Genomic DNA, 11,148 nt, shown 5'->3' with positions numbered 1-11,148 from the left:
AACAGCCCCAAAACATCACTGCTCTAGAGGAGATCTGCATGGAGGAATGGGCCAAAATACCAGCAACAGTGTGTGAAAACCTTGTGAAGACTTACAGAAAACGTTTGATCTCTGTCATTGCAAACAAAGGGTATATAACAAAGTATTGAGATAAACTTTTGTTATTGACCAAATACTTATTTTCCACCATAATTTGCAAATAAATTCATTAAAAATCCTACAATGTGTTTTTCTGGATTTTTTTTCTCATTTTGTCTGTCATAGTTGAAGTGTACCTATGATGAAAATTACAGGCCTCTCTCATCTTTTTAAGTGGGAGAACTTGCACAATTGGTGGCTGACTAAATACTTTTTTGCCCTACTGTATATAATGTGAGCAAATGAGGTGAGATATGAGGTGAGATTTAAAAAAAAGGCCATGGTGGCTAGGTAAATACAATATAGCAAGTGAGGTGAGATGGTAGATTTGCAGTGGATGAATGTGCAAAGTAGAAATATAAATAATGGGGTGCAAAGGAGCAAAATAAATAAATACAGTAGGGGAAGAGGTAGTTGTTTGTGAGCTGCTCTGACAGCTGGTGCTTAAAGCTAGTGAGGGAGACAAGTGTTTCCAGTTTCAGAGATATACTGTACAGTACAACACTGTTTTCTGTTTCCACCCTTGTAGTCACCTTTTAGTGTGTTCTATGGTGTTCTATTGTGGTCTATTGTGGTCTATTGTGTTCTATTGTGGTCTATTGTGTCTATTGTGGTCTATTGTGTTCTATTGTGGTCTATTGTATTCTATTGTGTTCTATTTGATCTCCTTCTGGGAAGACAGTGACAGGAAGAGGTTACCTGTAAGCTGATTGTTGAACTAACTATTTCTGTACTAAACTATTTCTGTACTAAACTCTTTCTGTACTAAACTATTTCTGAACGAAACTATTTCTGTACTAAACTATTTCTGTACTAAACTCTTTCTGTACTAAACTCTTTCTGTACTAAACTCTTTCTGTACTAAACTCTTTCTGTACCAAACTATTTAAAATAGTAAATATACTATTGCTGTTTATGTTTGGTAAACTACTACTACAAATTACCACAATCTGATAGAGTGATCAGTCTGTATAAGAAAGGCCCCCTTTTATTTAGCTGATCATTAAATATGAATTTTTAACAAACTATCTCATTAATAACATGTATTCTAATGAGACAGCTGTTGATTAGTGTTTTATACAGTACGGTGACTCTGTCACTCATCTGCATATTATATGATAGTAAATTAATCATCATGAATTAACTATGACAAGGGATAATGGTGAAAAATAATAGCTAAGCGTCAGGACATTATTTAGTTGACTTTGTGTCTACATGAGAACGCCATTGCTCTTCTCTTTCACTTCCAGCAACTTATTTGTTGAATATTGAAAACTCAGGTGTTACCATTTGACCAATTGCAACAAATATTATCTCTGCCCTTGACTTCTGCTCAGATTATCAGTGGGATCCTGGCTGTGTTTGTTTGAAGGGATTCATAATATCTGAACAGTGAGCCTTGTTATCGATAGCACTTTTATTATTCTCTTGAGGACAGTAATGAACTTTTTGTTTTAATAGCTTTTTCATTTTGTTGTTACATTTACATTCTACACACATGCCATTTACAAATGTCACAGTAGTTACTTAGCAAGAATAAAGTCATTTGATATACATTATATCTGGATAGATAATAATTATATTTTGTTTTTTCAGTCATAACTACTATAGTAACTACTATACTACCTTAACCCCACCCCTCAGCTACTCTCAGTCCATCCCACCTATCACCTTAACCCCACCCCTCAGCTACAGTCAGTCCATCCCACCTATCACCTTAACCCCACCCCTCAGCTACAGTCAGTCAATCCCACCTATCACCTTAACCCCACCCCTCAGCTATACTCAGTCCATCCCACCTATCACCTTAACCCCACCCCTCAGCTACAGTCAGTCCATCCCACCTATCACCTAAACCCCACCCCTCAGCTACAGTCAGTCCATCCCACCTATCACCTTAACCCCACCCCTCAGCTATACTCAGTCCATCCCACCTATCACCTTAACCCCACCCCTCAGCTACAGTCAGTCCATCCCACCTATCACCTAAACCCCACCCCAGCTACAGTCAGTCCATCCCACCTATCACCTTAACCCCACCCCTCAGCTATACTCAGTCCATCCCACCTATCACCTTAACCCCACCCCTCAGCTACAGTCAGTCCATCCCACCTATCACCTTAACCCCACCCCTCAGCTACAGTCAGTCCATCCCACCTATCACCTTAACCCCACCCCTCAGCTACTCTCAGTCCATACCACCTATCACCTTAACCCCACCCCTCAGCTACTCTCAGTCCATCCCACCTATCACCTTAACCCCACCCCTCAGCTACAGTCAGTCCATCCCACCTATCACCCACCCCTAGCTACTCTCAGTCCATACCACCTATCACCTTAACCCCACCCCTCAGCTACAGTCAGTCCATCCCACCTATCACCTAAACCCCACCCCTCAGCTACAGTCAGTCCATCCCACCTATCACCTTAACCCCACCCCTCAGCTACAGTCAGTCAATCCCACCTATCACCCACCCCTCAGCTACTCTCAGTCCATACCACCTATCACCTTAACCCCACCCCTCAGCTACTCTCAGTCCATACCACCTATCACCTTAACCCCACCCCTCAGCTACTCTCAGTCCATACCACCTATCACCTTAACCCCACCCCTCAGCTACAGTCAGTCCATCTGTCAGTTAAGTCAGTTAAGAACAAATTCTTATTTTCAATGACGGCCAAGGAACAGTGGATTAACTGCCTGTTCAAGGGCAGAACGACAGATTTTGTACCTTGTCAGCTCGGGGGTTTGAACTTGCAACCTTCCGGTTACTAGTCCAATGCTCTAACCACTAGGCTAATTCTGCAGAGCTGAGATGGTTCTATGCCCCATGTACATAGCCTTGTGTTTGTGACATGAATTGTGTACAATCATTTAAATAGTAAAACTCTTAACATTTTGAATCAGACGTATCGTGTGTTATTGCTACACCTGAAATCACCCCCTATATATATATATATGTAGGGCCCATAGGAATGTGGTCGAAGGTACAGTAGAGCACTACATAGGGAAATAGGAGGTGATTTCAGACTCCTCTACTAACATGTCACCTCTCTCCCCTTCCTGTCATATACTGTAGTTTAGAGGCTGAACATTCACAGATCGCTGCACCTGTACATAGCCCATCTGTAAACAGCCTATCTACCTACCTCATCCCCATACTGGTATTTATTTATTTATTTATTTATCTTGCTCCTTTTGAACCCCAGTATCTCTACCTGCACATTCATCTTCTGCACATCTACCATTCCAGTGTTTAATTGCTATATTGTAATTACTTTGCCATCATGGCCTATTTATTTCCTTAACTTACCTCATTTGCACTCACTGTATATAGACTTTTTGTTTTCTTTTGTTCTACTGTATTATTGACTGTATGTTTTGTTTATTCCATGTGTAACTCTGTGTTGTTGTATGTGTCGAATTGCTTTGCTTTATCTTGGCCAGGTCGCAATTGTAAATGAGAACTTGTTCTCAACTAGCCGACCTGGTTAAATAAAGGTAAAAATAAAATAAATAAATTCCAGTAATACTTCCTGTACTACCTCTGGAAACGCCCACATAAGATCTACAGTGCTGAATTGCAATTCTAAGTCAAAGGGTACATCTTTAACGTGAGCCAGGCTATATGAAACAGAAAGCTAAAGCCTTAAAGAGTGGAACTGACAGCGTTTTAGCAACATGAAATCTTATTAAAATCTGTTTATATACACTGCCAGGAAGAATGACATTTTCTGACAAGCAGGGCACTTAGATATGGTAATTTTTACGTTCATATGGAATGTTTGGGAATTACTTGAACTAAAGCATTTGTGAAAATTCTATAGCAATATAGAGTAGGAAAGTTGCAGTGGTTTTGTACAATTACTAGACACTGCAGTAAATAAAACCACCTAGTCTAGGTACGCAGACCGGTATGCCATAGCCAATCAGAGCTACAGTAGGCCTTTATGCAAATAAGCCATTTGCCCCACCGGCCTGTCATCATTCACTATGAACTGGACTGTGTGTTAACATACAGTAGGGCCTGTCATCATTCACTATGAACTGGACTGTGTGTTTACAGGCAGTAGGGCCTGTCATCATTCACTATGAACTGGGCTGTGTGTTTACAGGCAGTAGGGCCTGTCATCATTCACTATGAACTGGACTGTGTGTTTACAGGCAGTAGGGCCTGTCATCATTCACTTTGAACTGGACTGTGTGTTTACAGGCAGTAGGGCCTGTCATCATTCACTATGAACTGGACTGTGTGTTTACAGGCAGTAGGGCCTGTCATCATTCACTATGAACTGGACTGTGTGTTTACAGGCAGTAGGGCCTGTCATCATTCACTATGAACTGGACTGTGTTTTTACAGGCAGTAGGGCCTGCGCCACTTTAGAACGTATTCGCCTAAAGCCACAAAAGACACACCTGAATGAATTTCTACAAATATGTAAAACACCACAGGAGTCCTCTTACATTTGGGAATATTCCTATTGATCAAACAACCATGAAAAAGGTTGTCTCTCTGTCCATCAGTTATGCACATCAACAACAAGATCAACAGCTAATGCTACCCGGAGCAAGATGAGCTAAAATAACGAGGCAACATTAGATAAACCCACTAAAACTTTTTCAGCGAGTTGGCTGTCAAAATCGCACTGACAAATGATGGGGGAATAGTAGCCTACATGTCTTTCTGCAGCTTGCCTGCCAATGCATGCTTATCCCAACCCACGTTTTGACAACTGAATGGAAACCTGCCTGCCCGGCACCCATTCGATCAATGCCAATTACACTTGATTGACAGCTGAGGGTGCGTTCGTAAATTGCCTCCAGTGAGTGCGCTCTGGGTTGTTCGTAAATTCAAACAGTTGTCATATTGTCTGTGCGTAAATTCATAGCGTTTCGCTGTTTCACTATTGACACTGGGTACTCTGGCGGAGGAGTAGGGTTGATCCTACTCACAACGGCAGTCAAACACCCAAGCTAACTGGCTGAAGTTACTTCCAGACACACACTCACTCTGACCGTTTTACTTGCCCTAGCAGAGCTGGTTGTGCTGTTTAAGTGTTAAGAGTGTTAGTGTTAGGCTAGCTACATAAATAGATACGTTAGCCTATTAGCTACCTTATGACTATCATTGTCCTTGCTAGTTTGATTGTGTTGACATAATAGTCCAATCACCTCTCTCTCTCTCCACCATATACTGTAGTTGTCCAATCACCTCAAACAACCATATACTGTAGTTGTCCAATCACCTGTCCATCAGTTACCATATACTGATAGTTGTCCAATCACCTCTCTCTAAAATAACTCTCTCTACCATATACTGTAGTTGTCCAATCACCTCTCTCTCTCTCTCCACCATATACTGTAGTTGTCCAATCACCTCTCTCTCTCTCCACCATATACTGTAGTTGTCCAATCACCTCTTTCTCAGCTTGCCTGCCATATACTGTAGTTGTCCAATCACCTCGTCTTTGACCATATACTGTATTGTCCAATCACCTCTCTCTCCTCTCACCATATACTGTAGTTGTCCAATCACCTCTGATTGACAGCTCTCTACCATATACTGTAGTTGTCCAATCACCTCTGGGTTGTCTCCACCATATACTGTAGTTGTCCAATCATTGTCTGTCTCTCTCTCCACCATATACTGTAGTTGTCCAATCATTGACACTGGGTACTCTGGCCATATACTGTAGTTGTCCAATCACCTCTCCAGTCAAACTCCCACCATATACTGTAGTTGTCCAATCACCTCTCACTCTCTCCACCATATACTGTAGTTGTCCAATCACCTCTCTCTCTCTCTCTCCACCATATACTGTAGTTGTCCAATCACCTCTCTCTCTCTCTCTCCACCATATACTGTAGTTGTCCAATCACCTCTTTCTCTCTCTCCACCATATACTGTAGTTGTCCAATCACCTCTCTCTCTCCACCATATACTGTAGTTGTCCAATCACCTCTCTCTCTCTCCTACCCTGCCACCCCTCACTTTTTGTACATAGCCCACCCCCATTTTAGGGTTATCAGTGTGTGTGTGTGGGTGGGTATGTTGCCAGTGTGGATGGGTGTGTTACCAGTGTGTGTGTGTGGGTGGATGTGTTACCAGTGTGTGTGTGTGGGTGGGTGTGTTACCAGTGTGTGTGTGCGGGTGGGTGTGTTACCAGTGTGTGTGTGTGTGGGTGGGTGTGTTACCAGTGTGTGTGTGTGTGGGTGGGTGTGTTACCAAGTGTGTGTGTGTGTGGGTGGGTGTGTTACCAGTGTGTGTGTGTGGGTGGGTGTGTTACCAGTGTGTGTGTGGGGGTGGGTGTGTTACCCCTGTGTGTGTGTGGGTGGGTGTGTTACCAGTGTGTGTGTGTTTTGGGTTATTACCAGTGTGTGTGTGTGTGGGTGGGTGTGTTACCAGTGTGTGTGTGTGGGGTGGGTGTGTTACCAGTGTGTGTGTGTGTGGGTGGGTGTGTTACCAGTGTGTGTGTGTGTGTGGGTGGGTGTGTTACCAGTGTGTGTGTGTGGGTGGGTGTGTTACCAGTGTGTGTGTGTGTGGGTGGGTGTGTTACCAGTGTGTGTGTGTGTGGGTGGGTGTGTTACCAGTGTGTGTGTGTGTGGGTGGGTGTGTTACCAGTGTGTGTGTGTGGGGTGGGTGTGTTACCAGTGTGTGTGTGTGTGGGTGGGTGTGTTACCAGTGTGTGTTTTGTATTTGTCTCAGAGTAACAGGTCATTGACCATCAAAACGTTTAGAAAAAAAAGGTTTTCCCAGCAGCTGTCAGAACATTGAACTCTCTTTGCTAGCCCCCCCCCTCTCCCTCAATCCCCCATATTTTGTTGTTATGTAATAAATGTATAAAATCCATATACCCATATATATATATACCAAAACAAATGATATATATATAACATTCTGTTGGTTACAAGAATATTGTAAAATAATTTAAATTGAAAAACTCTGTGTTGAATCCAGCGTTGTTTTGTGTATTAATTCATAAACCATGTGCCATGGAATCGGTACATCGCAAATCTCTTTCCAATTATTTTGTAATCCAATCCTCATAGCTGTCAATTTGTTGGTCCTTAAATGAAACTGGTATACATTTTTAGTTATCAACATTTTCATGAACCAGTTTTGTTTTTACAGGACAGACAGAGAAGTTCCTTACCTTCTTCTTCTTCTCCTTTTTCCACTTGCCTCTTCCATTTTTTGTGGTAACACTGCAATGTAATTGGTTGTAATTTTCTGGGTAGAGCAGACATTTCCATATGTCTGGGTTAGCTGCATGTGTGACATATCTCCAACCGGCCCTATTGATGATGTCATTTACAAAGATTATACCGCTTTTAAACATTCTATTTTTTCTGGTGGATTAAACTGGACTGTGTTGCTTTATGGATTTTTGGTTTTTATATTTATGAATTGTGGTGATGTTTTTCACCCGATTATAGATATACACACCTCAAACATTCACCCGATTATAGATATACACACAACAAACATTCACCCGATTATAGATATACACACAACAAACATTCACCCGATTATAGATATACACACAACAGACATTCACCCGATTATAGATATACACACCTCAAACATTCACCCGATTATAGATATACACACAACAGACATTCACCCGATTATAGATATACACACAACAAACATTCACCCGATTATAGATATACACACACAACAAACATTCACCCGATTATAGATATACACACACAACAAACATTCACCCGATTATAGATATACACACAACAGACATTCACCCGATTATAGATATACACACAACAAACATTCACCCGATTATAGATATACACACAACAAACATTCACCCGATTATAGATATACACACACAACAAACATTCACCCGATTATAGATATACACACAACAAACATTCACCCGATTATAGATATACACACAACAAACATTCACCCGATTATAGATATACACACACCTCAAACATTCACCCGATTATAGATATACACACAACAAACATTCACCCGATTATAGATATACACACAACAAACATTCACCCGATTATAGATATACACACAACAAACATTCACCCGATTATAGATATACACACACCTCAAACATTCACCCGATTATAGATATACACACAACAAACATTCACCCGATTATAGATATACACACAACAAACATTCACCCGATTATAGATATACACACAACAAACATTCACCCGATTATAGATATACACACAACAAACATTCACCCGATTATAGATATACACACAACAAACATTCACCCGATTATAGATATACACACACAACAAACATTCACCCGATTATAGATATACACACACAAACATTCACCCGATTATAGATATACACACACACAAACATTCACCCGATTATAGATATACACACAACAGACATTCACCCGATTATAGATATACACACAACAGACATTCACCCGATTATAGATATACACACACAACAAACATTCACCCGATTATAGATATACACACACAACAAACATTCACCCGATTATAGATATACACACAACAGACATTCACCCGATTATAGATATACACACAACAAACATTCACCCGATTATAGATATACACACAACAGACATTCACCCGATTATAGATATACACACACAACAAACATTCACCCGATTATAGATATACACACAACAAACATTCACCCGATTATAGATATACACACCTCAAACATTCACCCGATTATAGATATACACACAACAGACATTCACCCGATTATAGATATACACACAACAGACATTCACCCGATTATAGATATACACACAACAGACATTCACCCGATTATAGATATACACACAACAAACATTCACCCGATTATAGATATACACACACAACAAACATTCACCCGATTATAGATATACACACAACAAACATTCACCCGATTATAGATATACACACACAACAAACATTCACCCGATTATAGATATACACACAACAAACATTCACCCGATTATAGATATACACACAACAAACATTCACCCGATTATAGATATACACACCTCAAACATTCACCCGATTATAGATATACACACAACAAACATTCACCCGATTATAGATCATTATATGTTCAGCAATCATCAGAGAAGGGTCTAGATGTTTCCACTGGTCTTCATCAATTAGCAATACAGATGGATAATGTAACTGTGTGTTTCTAGGAACTACTCAGGGCTGTGGATTGTAAACAACATCAGTACAGATGGGTAGGAATTATGTATCATTTTACAACTAGAGAGGCTGCTTGCTTTGCTAGGAGGACACCAGGTCCTTTTCTCAGTTGGATTTGCTCAACTCCTCTTCTCTCCGCCATCCTCTCTCACCTCCTTTTGAAAAGGTCCAAAGTAATAGAGGAGATGGTGAGGAGAGGTGGTGAGGAGAGGTGGTGAGGAGAGGTGGTGAGGAGAGGTGGTGAGGAGAGGTGGTGAGGAGGGATGGTGAGGAGAGGTGGTGAGGAGAGGTGGTGAGGAGAGGTGGTGAGGAGGGTGGTGAGGAGGGATGGTGAGGAGAGGTGGTGAGGAGAGGTGGTGAGGAGGGATGGTGAGGAGAGGTGGTGAGGAGAGGTGGTGAGGAGAGGTGGTGAGGAGAGGTGGTGAGGAGAGGTGGTGAGGAGGGATGGTGAGGAGAGGTGGTGAGGAGAGGTGGTGAGGAGGGTGGTGAGGAGAGGTGGTGAGGAGGGTGGTGAGGAGGGATGGTGAGGAGAGGTGGTGAGGAGAGGTGGTGAGGAGGGATGGTGAGGAGAGGTGGTGAGGAGAGGTGGTGAGGAGGGATGGTGAGGAGAGGTGGTGAGGAGAGGTGGTGAGGAGAGATGGTGAGGAGGGTGGTGAGGAGAGGTGGTGAGGAGAGGTGGTGAGGAGGGATGGTGAGGAGAGGTGGTGAGGAGAGGTGGTGAGGAGAGGTGGTGAGGAGAGGTGGTGAGGAGGGATGGTGAGGAGAGGTGGTGAGGAGAGGTGGTGAGGAGAGGTGGTGAGGAGAGGTGGTGAGGAGGGATGGTGAGGAGAGGTGGTGAGGAGGGATGGTGAGGAGAGGTGGTGAGGAGAGGTGGTGAGGAGGGATGGTGAGGAGGGAGGTGGTGAGGAGAGGTGGTGAGGAGGGATGGTGAGGAGGGATGGTGAGGAGGGATGGTGAGGAGGGATGGTGAGGAGAGGTGGTGAGGAGGGATGGTGAGGAGAGGTGGTGAGGAGGGATGGTGAGGAGAGGTGGTGAGGAGAGGGAAGGTAGATGAAAATGCACTTGTGTGAAATGAGAAGCTCCTTTTCCACATAATAATACACATGGCTGCTGTGTTATTATTCTCAGCTCTGACTGGCTGGCTGGCTGGCTGACTGACTGGCTGACTGGCTGACTGGCTGATTGGCTGATTGGCTGGTTGGCTGACTGGCTGGTTGGCTGACTGGCTGGCTGACTGACTGGCTGGTTGGCTGACTGACTGACTGATTGGCTGGCTGACTGGCTGGCTGGCTGTCTGGCTGACTGGCTGGCTGACTGGCTGGCTGACTGGCTGTTTGGCCAACTGGCTGGCTGGCTGGTTGGCTGACTGGCTGGTGGCTGGCTGGCTGGCTAACTGGCTGACTGGCTGGCTGACTGGCTGGTTGGCTGACTGGCTGGCTGGCTGGCTGACTGGCTAACTGGCTGGCTGGCTGACTGAGCTGCAGTTGCTCTATAGTGAAGGGAGGTAGGTGTATGTTGGTGGGTGGGTCATCAGTTTATGCGTGGGTGGGTTATCAATTTGTGTGGGGTATGGGTGTGTTATCTGTGTGTGTGTCACCTCCGTCATAATTACTGACCAACCAATGACCCTGACAAAACCCCAAGGTCCCCGTCATAATTACTGACCAACCAATAATCCTGACAAAACCCCGAGGTCCCTGTCATAATTACTGACCAACCAATAATCCAGACAAAACCCCAAGGTCCCCGTCATAATTACTGACCAACCAATAATCCTGACAAAACCCCGAGGTCCCTGTCATAATTACTGACCAACCAATAAT

Source organism: Oncorhynchus tshawytscha, linkage group LG07 (genome assembly GCF_018296145.1).
Source record: "Oncorhynchus tshawytscha isolate Ot180627B linkage group LG07, Otsh_v2.0, whole genome shotgun sequence".
Lineage (NCBI taxonomy): Eukaryota > Metazoa > Chordata > Actinopteri > Salmoniformes > Salmonidae > Oncorhynchus > Oncorhynchus tshawytscha.
Note: the sequence above shows the minus strand (reverse complement) of the source record.